This window comes from Thunnus thynnus, chromosome 12 (genome assembly GCF_963924715.1).
Source record: "Thunnus thynnus chromosome 12, fThuThy2.1, whole genome shotgun sequence".
NCBI lineage: Eukaryota > Metazoa > Chordata > Actinopteri > Scombriformes > Scombridae > Thunnus > Thunnus thynnus.
Window position 1 is genome coordinate 28,055,560 of NC_089528.1, and position 13,355 is coordinate 28,068,914.

General features: G+C 38.8%; 1 protein-coding gene and 1 long non-coding RNA gene across 4 annotated transcripts in view; one reads left to right on the forward strand and one right to left on the reverse strand.

Moving 5' to 3' along the window:
• The window catches only part of vipr2 (vasoactive intestinal peptide receptor 2), a 108,139-nt gene that overhangs the window by 20,237 nt on the left and 74,547 nt on the right, over positions 1 to 13,355 (forward strand). The gene's annotated exons all lie outside the window — the stretch shown is intronic.
• On the reverse strand, positions 8,144 to 8,869 carry LOC137193452 (uncharacterized). Its single transcript, XR_010930834.1, has 3 exons — positions 8,712 to 8,869; positions 8,456 to 8,496; positions 8,144 to 8,349 (listed from the first exon to the last, which is right to left on the reverse strand). It is a non-coding gene; the product is annotated as an uncharacterized lncRNA (long non-coding RNA).

The following is a 13,355-nucleotide window of genomic DNA, read 5'->3' on the forward strand; positions in this document are numbered from 1 at the left end:
TGAAAAACTGTGAATCTGCCCTTTAAATGCAACACAACTGTTACACCCAACATATTAACACACACACACACACCAGAGATGTTTTAAAGGTGCTTAAACCTGGTCATTTCTGTCCACTTACACCAACCAGACACTGCACAGATCATTGCTATGAGTGATGTTACACACCATTTAATTGCCTTGTTGCCTTTATTTGAGTCAGTTTAGAGAGACAGGAGTCATAGTGAGAGACACGGGATAAATAACACTCCCATGGCTTTAGATTTAAACCAAGGTCGTCAGTGTTGAAGGTAAATGTCTTTTCATTTCTGAACTCCGATACAAAACAAAACCCCACAAAATGTTTGATCTGTGACACGTTTGAAGTTAGAAAATCCAAATTCGAGCCTCACGCTGTTCACGAGTTCTGAGTGCTCATGCGGTATCTTTGCATTAATAATTCATGGTAAATCAATCAATCAGCAGTAGTTAGTTAAGACCTTTCTGTACTGTACGTATACAGTATATCATTGATTACTGTCAGTTATAAAAGTTAGAATCCACATTTTCCATTACGTGTTCCTCCACATCACATGTTCATTTATATTTTTGTCTGCTGATCAATTGGATGAAATAATGAATTAAATAACACTTATACCTGGATAGAATACAAGATTGAGAGGTTTTGGTTAAAATCAATACTTATAATACCAAAGAACATTCAGAAATAGCTGCCTTTTTCATCTCCCAGTAGCTAAAATCTCACTCCTGAAAGCTCTTTGTTCAACAAACCTTGTAAGTTGCACATACCTCATATATATTTTATTTAAATTTTCGTTAGAGGTGGTGTTTTTTCAAAAAAAAAGGAAATCTGATTTTCTAAAGCTGTTTGTTGTCTTTGTATTTAGGCCACAGAAAGCAGCGAGGCGTAACCCATTATGATTAAGCATACTGCCACGATTCCTCATGTGCAGTTGCTCACCAATTGCTTTTGTGCCGTAAGCATGAACATTAACACAATGAGATGAAACACTCACTTCCATTATATGCAGCCGGCACACAACAGAGAAGAGTATAATAGAGGCACTAAATGGATTAAAAGCTCAGTTTGGTGTTGGTGTGTTGTACTTCTCTTAATCTGGTTTAAATTTAGTTTTATTCCACTGATGAACTCATTGTTCTGTAAATCACGCTCGAGAAGAGCATCAGCTAAAAAGACCCAAATGGGATTTATACTTTATTATCCCAACTGCTCTTCTGTACACTGTTTTATGATCTGAAAATGTAATCTAAGAGCAGAACTAGGATGTTACAGATGACATCAGAATATAAACAATCCCAATATTAAATTTCTAACCTGGTATCTCTGTCCTCGCCTTCTTATTAAAGTTTCTGTATCAGAGAATTGTTTTGGATAACTCGGAGTTAACAAAATTAACTTTCCACACCGTACTAAGTCAATGTCATGAGTTTTCCAAGCAGTCAACATCCCATTTCACCTCATCCCGAAGGTTACTTTTATTCCTCGACACACCTGGCTAGTCGCTGTGTAACGTGAGCTGTTCCACATCTTGTTGGGAAAGTTAAAAAAAAAAAAACACATTGCAAACAAAGCGTTCAGGGCAGGCCGAAGCTCAGGATTTTGACTTGCAGGGAGCATTTTTACATACATGTTCACCTTAAGTTTTGAAACTTTGACCATGTTTAACATCCAACGTCATAAAGGCCAATTCATGCTTTCTGCATCTGCCCATGTCCATGCAGTCCACACTTTCATAAATTTTGGGCTGCACATGTGCTAGAAAAGCAAACAGGAAGGCCTGTGTCATCTACTGTTTGTATTAAGGATGTGCAGAGAGCCCAGTATTTGTATTTGTATTTGTATTTGTTGAGGCAGCAAAATTATTTGTATTTGTATTTGAATAAAGGTGGACAGAGGCTTAAAAATCCTTGTTTTTTTTAAGCTTTTAATTTTAGAAAACTAAAGTGTTACAATAAGTGTTCATGAAGCATGTGTCAGAAGGCTCAGCTTTAACACCCCCAACTCCGGGAGTGATGTCCAAATTAAGAAATGTGCGTCATGTAGCAGGTGGATGTGACTCCCCTCGTTGAGACCTGCTGATAGACGTACCAGCTTAACAGAGACAGACACTGAGATAGCGATGTAACCGACCTGCACGCTGGTATTTGACATGATTTATTTTTCTTCCTGAAAACAAATAATTTTTGAAATATTTGTATGAAACAAATATCCGTAAAAAAAACCCACTATTTGTGCTTTGCTGAATAACGTATTTGTATTCGGGCACACCCTTAGTATGCATGTACTGTATTCCTATTCTCATTAAGCTCTCACTTTTCTTTTTCTGACTTTTTCTTTCTATCAACATACAGGAACTCCTCAGCTGCCTTCAGACTGAAAACAGTCCTGTGTAAAACAATACAAGGGGTTGTGTTGGTGTGGGCGTGTTGTTTAAACTGCCAGTGAGACAATGAAATATGATCCAGCAATTAGAGTAACAGATTATTGCATTTAAAGGCTGATCAGAAAAACAATGAACAGTGGTTTGTAATATTCTCAGACTGGATTTTACTACTCTGGAAAGTTATCACACTGCAACCCTGTTCACTAGTACGAATATGTGGAATACACAGTCCGCATGGAGTCCAAAGCTGTCCGTGGACACCTTAACAGTAGACGATTATCTTTCTCTATCTTTAAAACTATAAAAATGTTCATATTTCTAGCAGATATTGTGCTGCCAGATCAGATATTTTGGTGGGGAAGAAAGAACTATGTAGTCTCTGAACAGTTCACTCATACGTTCAGTATCAACAACTTGCCAGATATGGTAATTAACAAGATTTTCTTTTTATGTTGACAGAAAACGTCGTTCAGGCAGCATTATGTTTCTTGCTGTTGCAATTTAATCATATATGAATGTAATTTCTAGGAGACAGTTGTTCTGTGCTCACCTTAAATCTGAGTCTAAAGATCCCCCCCAGATATGTTTTAACACATATAAAAATACTGTGCCTGGAACAATAACATATGTATGGTATGGTTTTTCCATAAATTACATTAAAATCCTCAAAATGGCATCTACTCCTTCTTCCTCATTAGAAATTCCAGAATCGCTGAATATGTAAATATATTTCATTTCAAGACGTCTTCCTACTTCACTGTAAAGTCTGTTCTCAGTGTTTGTGCACTGGGAGCTTCAAGTTTCCACATCACACATGTGTAACTTGAATACTGGACCAGGATTGGCTTCCAAACTAGTTGTGATGTCATTAATCACGCTTGTATGCCCGCCCCTTAAATTCAGATTTTCAATGAGCAAACAGAAACTTCCCACTTTCAGCAGATGAATGTGAAAACAGCTTTCTAGAGTCAAACTCTGCACAGTGAAGCTCAAACGTTCAACTGCAGGAACAAGAAGAAAAACATGTTTATTACATATATATATTGAGTCAAGGGGGACTTTAAAGTATGTACCTACGAGCATGATTCGTGACATTTCCAGGTCTACAGGAACATCTTTGCATGATTTTCAGTTCCCCTTTAATACACATAATATATACAAAACCCCAATAAAATACATTCAACCATCTGTGCAATGATTTCCTGTACAATTTAGATTTTTACAAGTTAATACAGTGCAAATGTTTGTTATGAGCTCTAATGAAGAAGACCTTCATTACAGTATCACTACATTGAAAAGGAAGCTCGGCTCTCTGCTCTGACGTACAATTAAGACGTTACACTGAATCCCCTGTGTGACTGTGAAACCCTGAAGCAGATGGTGAAGTCTAGGTGGAGTCCGGCCTCGGGACTCAGACTCAACAGTTGTTTCTGTGGATCCGTACGGAGTCTCATTTTATTTTTGTGACTCAGATTTGGGGCACCTGTGGCCTGAAGGTCAGAATAGCAGCCTTGTTACCCAAAGGACCAGCTGGAGAAAATGAATGAGCAGCAATCTTCCCTTCTCTGTGTTGCTACCGTCCCTGTAGATTGCCCTTGAGCAAGGCACTAAACCTTTAAAACAGGCTCGGTCAAAATTGCTCAGTGCTTGGAAAAAAAAAAAATCTCATTCATGCGATAAAAGAGGCTGAAGTCAAGAGAGGACTTTTCTTTCCACGTTAAAAGTTGCCTTGTCAGACCTTAACAAAGTGAGCCAGAATGAGAGCTAGTTGGAAGAAGTAGAGTTTCATGACACTTTTTTCACGATTATTACGATAAAAGAAATCAGGAAACCACATTTCCCCACTATCTGTGTAACGTGAGGTACTGTACGAGCTCTGTGTCCTGATAGGCTTTGCTGCCCACGGACACGATGGCTCTGATAAGGATTGTGAACACTCTTTTATATGAAGTCTTTGCTTTGCGGGGATCTTTTACACAAATACAGGCTCCTTTTGTGTTGATGTTTGATTCCAAATTTACACTTGAGGCAATTCCTCGCTCAGGCTTCTGCCTGTGAGCGAGGAATATCAATCATTTCTCTTTTCCCCGTTTCACATACATGTTGTTTGTTCCGTCCTCTGCCGCTTCAACAGCGCATATATTAATATATAACATAGTGACATAGTGATATTAGTCAAACCTCATGTTTATTTAACACCTTTCAAACACAGAGGCAAGTCAGTGCTTTACAGAAGAACAAAGAGGGAAATAAAGTATTTTTTTCCTTTCTTTATTCTTTTTGTCAGTCAAGAGCATATAGTCGGCGTTGCATTTTAGATCATAGAAGCAGGTGAAACAAGGCTAACTGACTGCACTGAGAGATCTTAGCTTGTTTGAAGCACTCTGAGGCCTTTAAGGAGGTTTTTTTAAGGTTTTTATATCATTCTGTAGCTTCCCAGTAGTGTTCCATATCTATCTGCCATTTTCCCAAACCCTTTTCAGCCCTTTCCAATGTGACCTGACGTAGGTTTCTGCATGATGACGTTGCTACATATAAACCAATATAAACCCATTAGCCCGCCTAGCCAGTAGCCACAGAGACGGAGTGAGCTCCTACTGATGCTGCGGCTCTGCTAACCGTGCTAACAGACGGATAGATGGAGCACTCGCTGTTACTGCTGCTCAAAGTTTAAAACATAAACTCTGAGCTCTCCTCCTCCTCCCTCCAGTAAAAGGCTGCGGATCAGAGCAGAATCCGGTGAGACTCGCGGGTGTTATTCGTCCTGAAGCTGCGGCTCTGCTCCCGGCTCTCTGCTCCAGAGCTGTCGGCACTGTCTAGCAGCTGTCTGTCCCGCCGCTCCGTCCGGTGCATTTATAAGCATCTCATTTTTCTTATTGTCAACAAATCTCATGTGCAGAGTCAAACCAACAATGAACTCAACCTACTTACAAGTATTGTGTGTGTATCCAAAGCCCTGACATATCTTATTCCTCTGTGCCGTAGACCTCCATTGTTGTCAAAAACATGTCAATGAGCCACAGCCACAGTGACGTTTCCTTGTCTCTGAAGACAGTTGTCAACAGGTTGTGTTATGTAGCACAACAAGCTGGCAAAGCACCATACACAGAGCCACATTTCTGTGCATGCTCAGTGATGTCTGCCATACTAGGACCCTCACTGCTATCTTAACACTGCTTTTAGTCTTTGGAGACGTTTCTAAACAAACTACTGTAGCCACTGTCTTAAGGGACGAAGGAACATGTCACCCAGTGTAGCGCTGTGGCTCGTTGATGTGTTTTTAATAGTTTTTGGACAACAATGGAGGTCTACGGTACAGAGGAATAAGATATATCAGGCTATGGATACACACACACACACAAAACTTGTAAGTAGGATGAGTTCATTATTGGTTTGACTCTTCACATGAGAGATCCTGTTAAGTCCCCACTCCACTCAAAAATGTGTTTTGCATATCGTTACTTCACTTGGTATATGTGCTGAGTTTGACGCTCTGCTGCAGGAAGAAAGTTTCTGTGCTAACCTCTCATCTCAGTTTCACATGTGTACCTAAGAGCATGATTTGTGACATTACAACTGTTTTGTAGCCAATTCTGCTCCAGTATGCAACTTACACAAGTATGATGTGGAAACTTGAAGCCTCCAAATGAGGAAGAAAGAGTAATAAAAAAAGTACCAGTGTTACACCACAGGGGAAGGAGACAAAGTAAAACAGCTGTAGCTACAAGTCATTGACAGACAGTGTGTTGCTAACAGGGATTTTGAAGAGCATCATGCCCAGCATTATGGGTCTGGGCCTGCTGACTGAGGTACCTATGCCTGCCCTGGATGAGCCTCCATCCCCATTGAGAAAACAAGCTCAATAGCCTTACTGTTACATTTATGACTGTGCATAAGTATTTCTGAACATAGCCTACTAGACTACCTTAATTACCATGTTCTCATGTTTGCCATGTTGCTCTACAAATGTCAAAGCATGGAGTCAGTAGCCTAATTATTTTGACAGGGAGTAGACAAAGTCTTTATTTTTTGTGTTTGTTTTAATGTTTTGTGACAGAGTAGCTTGGTTTCATACGGCTCTTCTGTTGCATGCATGATGTCATTGAATCAGATGGTGGTAACTGTGCCGTAGGCTGCAGCCACTGGGCCCACAGTGTTCCAGTTTAAAATTTAGAAAATGATTAATTACTGACAGTGTGGTTACTTTGTAGTGCAGATAGGCCACGATGTTGTTGACAGAAGACTCAGACTGTTGTTGTCTGTGTTGTTGAGTCAAGTTAAATAAATGGAGAGACCCTCCAAAGATATTTATTGGTTCCAGTCTTTGTTTTTGTACAAGTGAATGTTCTTAAGAGAGAGAAGGAAATGGGACTAAGACTCCGCTGTTAGGGTCTTGCCCGTCATCCAGTTCAGCACCACAAACGGCGCCAAGCCATAGCGCTGGTGTGTCCCAGCGGTTTACTGAAACAGGGATGAAAGGGAACCTGTTGGAGAGAAACCCTCATTAACAAGATGTGTTTTGCTTATGAAAAAAATAAATCTATTTAAATGAGATATTTGATTGCCACAATTCTGTGAATCAACAAGGAATGAAATTAATAAGCTTAGTTAATGAAATATCCTTCAAAAAGTGAAAACTAATGGCCTTCTATTATCATTTTTCTTATGTTATGTTAAAAATATATTGTGTCCCCCCCTAAAAATGTAATGCCCATCCACAGATTTGTTTCTCCCACCAGGTCTGGTTTACATGCTGTTTAATGTGCTGCAGCTGAGCAGCTAATTAGCATGCTAACCAGTATTGCCCAGTAAAAGTTTTGGTGGCTCGTTCAACAAGCTAAAGTGTAGAACAAGATGTGTGTTCATGTTTGTAAGTTAGATAAGGAGACTTTAGCAGGAAAGCTAATGTGAGTTGTTGTTCAGAGTCTGTGGCTTTGTGTTGTGTTGCAGGATGCAATCAGGCTCAGTGTGACCGTCTGCTCTGCCAATGATATGTTGGCAGAGCAGACATGTTATCGCTTTATGCAACATTTGATTTGCTGTATCAAAATACGGACTCCAGCTACATATATGTGAATAACTAGCAGTATTTCATTGAAAGAATGTAAAACTAGGGGGACATTCATGAAATCAAAGAATATAAAAATGTATCCCTTTTGGTTCATGATTTTTTTTTCTCTCAAAAGGAAAACACAGTACAAATGGTTTAAAGAGCACATATAATATGTTGCTTTCCCCCCAAAAAAGGGCCATTTTAATTCAGTTGGACTTTAAAAACATGTATGGAAGAGATCTTCAGGGAGCAAATGTGGTTTAATACTACAGCAAACACTCCTTGAGCTGCTTCTTTGTCAGAAAGCAACAGAGGAGTTACAGACTTTTATTAAAGAAGTCAGTTGATAATTGGCTTTAATAATAAAATTCCCCAAAAATATCTTACAGGTCAGCAGTGAAAAGGTCATCCAAACCGGCGAGGTGCGCAAGGCCGGCAGGCAGGTCAAAAACAAAGGCAGCAGTAGGTGGCTAGAACATAAAGGTAACAGACAGTCTGGCAGTGAATAGATAGCAGAGAATCAGTATATAAGCTACTGAGGAAGACAAGGTAATGAGCAGCAGGTGAGGATAATTGGGGAGTGGCAACAGATGAGTAGGCGGGTGTAGGAACCAGTCAAAGAAAGTTAGGGGGCATCTGAGGGACAAGCGGAGAAACCAAGAGAGAATCTGAGGCTGAGGGCAGGACAGAGGCAGAAAGAAGAGGAAACAAAACAAACAGGCACGAATCGGGACATCATGATCATATAGTAGGTGACAGTTTGCAAATTGACTCACCTTCCTTCCAGTGTGACAATCTGGTGGAGTCACCGCATTACTGCTGAAGCTGCACCAGCTGTCAAACTCACTTTACGTCCTGAACCTCAATCTTGAACAAGATCTCAATATTTAGCTTCAAAAAGACAAACATCAAGGTTACAACATTGACTGTCAGTACAGGGATATTAACATGAAATGAAAGATTTCTTATTACATGATGTCTACACACTCTCACTTACCTCTTGCACTTAATTCGATAATTATGTTTCCAGATTTTTTCCTGGAACAAACACCAGATGGTGTTAAATTAAAATGACAGAGTAGCATGCAAATTAAAATACACCTCGTCAGGATAATGGTGAAAGCCTTATCTAAATGTCTGAAATATAAATCTAGACTGTTGGAGGTCAAACATTATTTGCTAACAGATTCCGTGTCAAATGTGTTCTCTCCAGTGACGGGCCATGTGACGCCGCGGGCTTCAATCTGACTCACAGTCTTTGCTGTCACCATGTCTCCCACACAAGCCTCCGTTCCCAACCTCCCTAACTGATTGTCGACCATGTAGTAAAGCGAAATGTTTCAAAGATGAGGCAGAAATACAAACTGGAGGTCAAGCGTGAAATCATGGAAAATTGTCAGGGGGGGAAAGATTCAAGCCTTTGCTGGCAATAAGCAGTCAACAGCCATGACAGCACAAATACTATTGGTCACTCATGCGAAACAGCACTTGCAGGACAAATTGGATGAGGCTTGTAAATAGTTTTAAGCAGAGCATTACTGTAAATACAAAATAAAGTGTACAGTGACTTGACACACACTTAATATCAATTAATAACTTGCATGCAAACAAACAAATCACTCGATGGTATGCTACACCTGACGTTCAAAAACTGTGCCTCTTCCAGTTGTAACAACACACTTGCTCTGTGATTACTGCTTCACCTATTTGTACTTTTGCCATACTCCACATACCACCTACTGTGCAAAAAGGGAATAACCACAAGTTAACATATACTACTTCATATACACACACACACACTTACTAATGAACACAATACAGAAATGGCTCCAACAGGGTTAATAGGGAAAAGACTCAATTGGCGTGATGAAAGAACCACTCGTACGAACAGATTTATTCTTTAGAGGCAGGTATGAGTGATTTATACGGAGCCCGTCCATGCCACAAAAAATAAAAGAGAGAATCCCCGACACATTTGCACTGTTTCTGTTCCTGCACTTCCTGACGGGTAGGTGCGTACTAGTGGAAGGTATCCAATCCTGCAGTTGTGTCAACACGCGTGTGTGTAGCTTAGCTAGCGAGATGGCAGAGAGGACAGCTTTCACATCGTTGAAGTATTCTCATTATTTCGTATTTGAATTTGCAAGAAATTCAGTGAAATAACCAACATGCGCAAAAAATCTCTTTCTCAGTAGGTAACGCTGTAACATAACAAGTTACTTACAAAAGTAATGTTACCCAGCACTGTGTATTATACTTTATGCATCCATGTCCAAAACCCTGAAAGTTGAGTTTTCATGAACTGGGTGACATCCACGGGAGTATGAAAGTGTTCAAGGCAAAAATCCATTATCCTGTAGATACTTATTATTAATAAGTATATTTAGTAATTAAATTACTAAACTGAGAGCATGAATTGGTTATTTTTTTTCTCCATGACCCCTCCTGGGCTCCATAGATTTAAAAAGATTTGTGGCATTCATCAGTTTTCTTGTACTCAGAGGTACGAACGAAATTAACGAGTCATGAACAGACTGTCGGTCTTTCTTCACACAGAGTGAAACATTATTATGTCTTAATCTGAATGAAATTTGAGTTTAAATATGATACTGAAATCAACAAAAATAAAATATATATCTAAAACAAACTTAATACAAAATAATCTGTTCACCATATCATCATCATCATCATCATCATCATCATGGCTGCCAGTTTACTGGGACGTTTTTTTTTACATTTCATGATTTTTATTGGTATATTTGGTCACAGCAGCTTCTACATTTCAGTAGTAGTTGTAAACAGCTGCCTTAGTGTCTTTCTGCAGGTCTCTGCTCAGTATCATCTTGTTTTGCACCTGACAGCGTAACATCACCTACTGTAGGGTAAAATATTCTCCCTCTGACTGGGAGTAATAGATGCACTGGTGAAACATCTTGTGCACATATTCAAACTGTGACTCTGCATCTATAATGATATTTAACTCTGCTGAAATCAATCTGTCAGTCACATTTTTCTGAACAACAAATTTTTGTCTCGTTTGCATAAAATTGATCACATCTGGCTTTGATTGTAACATTTTTATGTGCTATGCTTGTATTCATCTTTGTAAAAGTGGCCGAAAGAATAAATGCATTGAGGAAGAAACATTATTCTGCTTTTTAAAATAAACCATTTTAAAATCACATCACACTGTGAATCACTGGACTGCAGGTTCAGAGCTTTTGCATCAAACTGACCTTTCGATCTGCTTCACGTTAATGTTTCTTTAAAAAAAAATGGTTTCCTGCCAGAGAGCACAGTGACAGATTGTTAAGTGATTAACGAGTCCTCATTTTCCCCAATTATTCTCACCACATTTTCCACTTTACTGCAAAAAAAAAAAAGCTCTTTCTCTTGTTGAGCTTTGCCCTTTTTGATAATGACTGGACAGATGTGTCATTTCCTTTCTTCACTATGAATTCATTCCACGAAGAAGAAAAAAAGCAGATAATTATTTAGAGAAATTTGTTTTTCAACAAAATATTGTTATCAGCTTATCAAAAATGCAATCAATCTACAATATGCAAGATTTTCAATATTATTTTAGTAGAAATAACCTCCCAGCCTTATTTTAACCTTAATCCTGCCGACTGGGTCACCTGCAGACCTCCGGAGGTTTACTGTTTGTCGTATCTCACAGGTGCTTTATTCTATCATTCCAACTATTCATGACTTTGTCAATTAATTTGTTCCTAATGACGTCATATCATTGTTTTCTTTTTTTTTTAGTTAGCGCTTTTTAAAAATACCAATGTATTTAGGATGTGGGGGTTCCCGGTACAAAGCACCGAATTCTACCTCTGCAGTTTTAATAGATGGAACCAGTTACTGAGTTCATATGTTTGCCATTGGTCCTAATTTCTAAAGTATCACACACTATCGGGCTGGACGTAGGGGCACTCTGTCAGTCATTTTGAAGATTTGTGGAAAAATTGTACCTACTTGTGATAAAAGCTGCAATTTATATATGAAAAGTATGTAATTTCATTTTACACAATATGCAAATTAACTGTAACATTCCAACAATAATAATAATGTTTTTTTTTTTTTGTTCAGATGACATTAATACTTAACTAATAATGTTTTGAGACAAAATAAGTTAACATTTTGCTATGATGGTTGTTTATTCTTCTGACCTCAGTCAGTAGTCCTTGTATGTTAAATATGTTGGGATGAAGGTTAAAGTCAAGATGAAACAGCATTTTGAGACGTATCTGGCTTCCGTCTGTCCTGTTTCACTTCCGAGTGAAACAGGACAGACAGGCGGGATGTAACGTTGGGAGGATTTTGATTTGACCGTTGAAAAGTGAGCGTGTCATAATGAATCTCAGCTCTGTGCTGCTAAAAGTTGAAGATTGATTGACGAGTCAATGTCATGATGTTATTAGTTGAAATCGGTCGGTTCAAGCCAACATATGCATACGTCACATTTTGTTTTACAGGAAGAAAACATGATAGGATTTTGATATAAGAATACAATATTGTTAAATAGTTGCACACTATGAGCGGGGAGTTGATCTAAAAGGGTTAAAAAGGCATTTTTCATTTCATCTTGACTAATTAATGTAATCGAAGAGCTCTGTTACTTCTAAGTTCCTGATTTCTAGAACTTCCATATTGTATCTTTAACTGTGTGTTCAGACAAAATGCAAAGCGAATTTCAGACGTTGCACGGTCACAGGGCCTGAGAAAAATATCTGGCTTCTTCATTAGCTAGTTGCTAACTTTGTCTGTCTGCCGTTTAGCACTGGGCAGGTAGAGTACACGCTTGTCTGAGTTTGTTTGCATAAATTAGCTGATGAAACCTGCAGGGAAAGCTGTACGTCACGTAACATTCATTCTTAGCCGATTAATGTCAGGTTAATCGGCAACAATTTTGATAATCAATTAATCGTTCAGAATCATTGAAAAAAAACATCTAAATTCTCTGATTCCAGCTTCTCAAATGTGAATATTTTCTGGTTTCTTAAGTCTTCTATGACAATAAACTGAATATATTTGGGTTGTGGACTGTTGGTTGGGACAATACAAAACGGTACGTTTCACCATTTTTACCAAACAACTAATCAATTAATCTAGAAAATATTCAACGTATTAATCAATGATGAAAATACTCACTAGTTGCAGCCCTAGATTCATCTTTTGAAACTGATGATGAGCAGACGAGGGGCGTTGAACATTCAATGCGAGTAGATTAACCAGATAAGTGGCAGCTCTCTGTGCGAATAACTTGGCAGTCGTCAGATTTACATATAAAAAGTTGGGATTTCCAAATTTTCAAACATCTCTGGAACGCAGCACGTATCTGATCAGCAGGCGTCTGCTGCTGCTTGTCGGACTTTAATGCTTTCTTGACTTCTTTGCTTCAGTTGTTCTTGTCTTTTCTTGATCTCACACTTGAGGTTGATGCGTCATGTGTGACCGTCAAACGCTATCTCCCAGCCCTGCTTGTTCCTCAGTCGACCCCCGCTGTAATATTTAATCCTGTAAACAATAAACTCAGGGCAACACAATAATTCCCAAAGCTCATTTAATGGCGACCAACAGCTACTGGTGTGCATCACCGCTGAACGAAGCCATAGCGGGAAAAAACACATGAGGAAAGAAGCTGATAAGACTGATTCATTAACATTTCTAAAGCTCAGATATGAACTGACAGCAAGACTGGATAAATACGCTCCTGCTATTATTTATTTATTTATTATGTTGTTGTTTTTTATCAGGAACCTTTAAAAGTAACACAACCACAAGGAGCACAATGTGTTTGTGTGTTGTGTCTTCGTCAAACTTCAGGAAGACATTTAAGTTACACAAAAACCGTCTTGTGCTTGATGCTCTTAAATTTGGCTAATTTCTTT